The following is a 5,705-nucleotide window of genomic DNA, read 5'->3' as shown; positions in this document are numbered from 1 at the left end:
GTTCTAACTTTGTACAGCATTTTTTACATTATTAGCTTCTTAGGATGAATCAGTTTATTGTTTTAGTCACATGTAAATTAAAAAAGTCTGCAATACAATTTAATCTTGAACATGATGAATTTAATTATTTGGTTGGATCAGAATTAAATGCTTCAAAATAGTGATCTGTAATGTTATGTTAGACACGTTCCTTGGAAGTTTCCAATGTATGAAATAAATTTAAGCAAACATGAAAGTGTCCAATTTATTTAATGTTTTAATAATGTTTCTACGTTGTGTAAATGTTAAAGGAATGTTACATTCTATCATGTTTAAAACACCTGTTTTTTATATTTTAAAAAACATTTTCTTATATAAATGATAGAGAAACATTACATTCTTCTATCATGAAACTTATTTCTGAATGTTCTGTGAAATTATTGGTGTAGTAAACACAATTCACTGATTAGGTTTAGTTCAGGGGTTGGCAAGTAATTTCCCAGATAGCATGCAAACCATTGAAACAATGTTAAAAACAGTTGATTTGTCAATGTTAACTTCTCTGAATCAATATCAGGTTTGCACCCTCCAATAATATGGAAAAAATATAGAAATTTCAACAAACCACCATTATTGTGATCAGTGTTTGCTTTAGTTGGGTCCTTGACTCATGACATTCACTAAGTTAAATCTTTCTTTTCTCTTACTTGTTTGTGTAGAAACGCATGTGCATTGGAAAAGAAAGATGTGTTTCAAAATTAAGTTGAAACCGATTGCTTTTTTGTAGATGTCAAGATGATATAAAATTAAGCTACTTTACATGATTATGTTGATCCGTTTTTGACCATTATAATTGTTCTGGTTTGAAAATACACTATGACAAAATAATCAGAAAAAAATGCTGACACATTCAGACATCATTACTCATCCTACAAATCTCAAAATGGTGACAATCATCAAACAAATTCATATAAAACAATCAACTGCAATGCATGCTGGGAGTTATAAATTAGTTTAGTACTACGATGATACCCAGCATGCGTTGCAGCATGAAGCTTTCTTTTGTTGATCGTCAGCATTGATGAGATTCATAGACGCATGTATGATGTCAGAGATATATTCAGTAGTTTAACCTTTCAAATGTGTTTATATAATCCTCAAAATAACAGACCTGCCACTGTTTCCAACTAGTACTATAATATCCATTTCTTGCAAAACTTTAACATTATTTCATTAATATTATTTATGTATATCTACAAGAATTAAACTACTTGATAACATAAGATCTTTGTTTTCTTTGCAATAGCAGATGTATTTTAAAACACTACTTCAACAGCTAAAGAAAACGTAACATTAAAATACAAGAGTAAAGGGCCCAACTAAAGCAAACACTGATCACGATAATGGTGATTTGTTGAATTTCCAATAATTTTTCAATATTAATGGAGGGTGCAAACCTGATATTGATTCAATGACATTGACAAATCAATGATTTTCAACATTGTTTCAATGGTTGCATGCTATCTGGGTTGTCATCGGTCCAAAAAACTATTTCTCTACTAGATGGTGGCCAAAACATAGTCAAAGAACAATTTAAGAAATGAATTGAGGAAAAATTTAACTAGAATTGCCTGTGACAGACTGTTACAGTGTCTTTAGTAACTGGTAGTGAGATATTACTCCGTGACAGTCATTATAAAAAAGCCACATTTGTTTGGCAGTGTCCAGGTTTTACAGTGGATACATTTTAATTAGCTTGTTGCACAATGAGGCTTAACTTAAAGTAATACATATTTGACATTTATAGTTTTACACTCAGAATTATTCATTATTCCTTGTGTGTTCAAAATATGCTTAAACATCTTACTATAACTAAGGCCTAGTCTTGGCTTGCAAACCAAACACTTTTTTACATCTTAAAGTCGACAGGTTCTCAGTCCAGATTTTAACATTTAAGTATCATTCTTTGGTACATTATTTCCTAATTTTAAATTAATCAGACTTGCAAGTGTTGATTTGAAAGGTTGATGTTGTTTATGTTTGGGAAACAGCACAGTCGCCTTATGTTGATATCCTGGGGTGTATTCTCCGCAGAGTTCCCACAGGTCCTTGAAATCCTAGAAAGTTTGTGAATCTGGGGGAAAAAATTCAAGGCCCTGGGAAGTTTTTGAAAATATACATACATAGATACAGGTCTGCTGTAAGAAAGTGCTTGAATCTATTTTATGCAAGAAGTTTTCTGGAAAAAAAATCCATATGTGTAGTGTAGGATAATATCATAAAAATTCTAGACTTTTTAAGCACACATAATTATATTTTCTGTATGCGAATGTTGATTCATACCAAAATGCTTTTTTGCATAGTTGTGTTTGACAAATGAAAATGTCTCAGGTTACGTATGTAACTGTTGTTCCCTGGGAAGGGAACAAGACCCTGTATCTCCCTTGGCATATTTCCAGCATCCCTGTAACGCCGTCTTTGGCAATATTTCAGATAGTGATATACGTCCTGCTCTTGTGTCACCCTGTCTTTGTCATTAAGCCTCACCATTGGTTGAAGTTGATATACACATTCAGACGCACTTACCCCTGGAAGACGTCCCCAGAGCGTCACCGCATTGACACAGCGCGAGTTCCCTCAAAAGAGAACTGTAACAATGTATCTTTAAATGTAACACAATGTAACCTTGCCCTCACTTGAAATGTGTCCCCACATTAGACCTTGAATTTGAGGGTATTGGACCTGGAAAGTCCTTGAAAGGTCCTTGAATTTGAAGTTAACTAAGGTGAGGGAACCCTGTCCCCGGGGGTTTAACTTGCCATTAGCCAAACCCTGAACTTTCGGTTGATTAACCTAAAAACCTGCTTACCAAGATCATGTTAGTTTTGGGGGCACCTGATAAAAGTTGGTTCAATCATCCTACCACTGGTAACCTAAAGTTAATGCACGCACACAGGGAATACATAAAGACATTTTCAAATTCATACATACCCGGTATGTCACATAACCAACTTTTTGAAATACGTCTCTGGTGATATAAACTCTTATGTGACATGTCAGGCGCTTGCTTCCTGTCCCTGGGCCCTTAAAGCTAGTTGCAAAAATTATAGAGTTATAAAAATATTAATAAAACATGAATGATAAAAGGAATTAACAGAGTAAAATAAATTAATAAAAAATAAATACTCAAATCTATTAAATAAAAAATTTAGTATTTTTATTATATTTACATATTGGGCAGATGCTTTTATTTATAGCGACTTACACTGTATTTAAGGGGCATTATAGTTGTGCATACGTCCTACGGCGTAGTCCTAGCTTGTTTTTTTTTTTATACATGAATATAAGATTACGTCAAACGCATACATCACTCACTTCTCAAACTGGTCTGCCGCCATCTTGAGTACCTGATTCGGCAAGATCGATACGTCAGTCTATGTCGGTACTTTGTTTTATATTAAATATTAAACCATTAATCATAAACTTTGCATTATTAAGAACCTGTGAAACTGTAAAACTGCTTCTTCTTCATCTTCTTCTCTCTGTGCTCTTCTGAATAAAGTTTCTTCTCGAGTTTGTGCTGTCAGTCGCATTTCTGATGGTAAGGAAGTTATTTCTCCATCCAAACATAATTCACTCTTCACATCAGAAAGAAACATGAAACAGAAGACAGCTGTCAGTACTGTTATTATAGCTGGCCCAGATAGCAAGCAACCATTGAATCAATGTTAAAAAAAGTGTTGATTTGTCAATGTTAATTGCATTGAATGAATATCTCGTTTGCAAATATTGAAATTTAAACAAATCACCATTATAGTGATTGTTATGGTGACTTATGGGACATATCATGAACATCAGATTTTTCCATGTTTAAGTGCTATAATTGAGTCCCCAGTGCTTCTATCCAACTAACAATATTATGTTTATTTATTAATTGGGCGATCATTTTTTAGATTGATCTAATTGGATAAAAACATAAATATTTACTCATATTTTTGAGAAAGAGAGAATAATTAACAGCTTCGCTGAGTTTCAATTTCAACAAACCATCATCATGGCAATCGGTGTTTGCATTTCATCAGTTTATTTGCATTTAAATGGACACACACCCAAAAAAACAGCACATTTGTCACACCTACAAAGTGCTAATTTTATCATGCTACAATAAAATATCTGTGTGGGGTATTTTGAACTAAACTTCACATACGCACTCTGGGGACACCAAAGACTTATTTCACATCTTAAATAAGTCTCATAATATGACCCCCTTGGTATCAATATAGTATTACACTTATCTATGACTGCATTGCAGTTGATTGTTTTATCTGAATTAGCTGGATAGTTGTCACCATTGTGGAAGTTTGTAGAATTAGTGATATGGGCTGGCCGATATATATCGGGGGATTCTCATGTGTGTTTCATCAGTAAAGAGTTTAGATGGAGCGGCATTTACTACACCGTTCACTGACAAGCTGGGCCATATCGCATTGATTGTCGCAGGCGATACGTCCTCGAAAATTCATGCAAAATTGCCCCAATTGTCAGTGAACTACGGCTCTGTGTATTAAATGCCGCTCCATCTGAAAGCAGCTGATGGCAATTCACTTCTAATCAAGGATCCAGTACACATAGCTGTTAGCTTTTTATTCTGCTTAGTCATAATGCACTTGCAAAGCAGAAAGTTTATAACAGCCCCAAAAAGAACAGCTTAATAAAACTTTAGCTAGACAGCTATCATAAAAAGCAACCAACAACACATGAATTTCGATGTTTTTTACCAGCACACATTTGTTCTTACTCAAGCACTAAAAAAAAATTAACTTGGTGAAAGTAAAGAGTCAAGAGCCCAACTAAAGCAACCACTGATCACCATAATAAAGGTATTTTTTATTTAATATTTTAATTTAATTTAATTTTTAATTTTAATATTTTTTAATTAATGGATGGTGCAAAAGTGATATTGATTCAATGCAATTAACACTGACAATCCTTGCTGCATTATATGGTGAGGTGACACTTCTAAAATGGGGTAATGCACTTTTTGTGTGTCATTTTTAAAGCCTACATGCCTGTGTTGTTCAAAAAGATGTCATAATCTCCTTAAAGATGTTAGTCTTAATTTTTGGAGGGTCTTGTGGCTATTGAGTTCTTCAGCTGAGAGATTTCTGTGATGAAATCATCAATATCCAGCATGGACAGATCAGTTCTGATTTACAGCACATCACATCCATCATCAACACTAAAATACACAGAGACAAGACTCTGTTTACACTCAATAAAAGCAAAAGCAAACATAAAACTGACTGTAATCACAGTGGTTGATTGTAATTCACATAGTGACTCTACTGCCATATTCTGGAGATATTTAAATCCTGCACGCATGCAGGTCAAACCCTTAGTTTCAACTTCTTGTCATTCTTTCCGTCATGTGTTTTTTTTATATTTCAAATGATCTGCACAGGCACGTGCTCTACAGGTTTTGGTAACAGATGTTCAAAACGTCCAGTTGTTTTCTTCTCTATAATATAACGTATGCTATTAAATTTACTGTGTCGTATTCTTGATCTGGTCATAATTGTCTCTATCCTCTATTCATGTCATGTCCTGACTCTTTTCTATCGTGTCTTAATTTTCTTTAGTGCTTTTAGTGTCTTTTCTCTCCAGTACAGCAGGAGGCGCTCTGTAGCTCTTTAGTTCGCCGATAAACCCACTAAAGAAAGAAAGAA

The sequence above is a fragment of the Paramisgurnus dabryanus genome, chromosome 4 (genome assembly GCF_030506205.2).
Source record: "Paramisgurnus dabryanus chromosome 4, PD_genome_1.1, whole genome shotgun sequence".
NCBI lineage: Eukaryota > Metazoa > Chordata > Actinopteri > Cypriniformes > Cobitidae > Paramisgurnus > Paramisgurnus dabryanus.
This window is presented reverse-complemented; position numbering follows the sequence as displayed.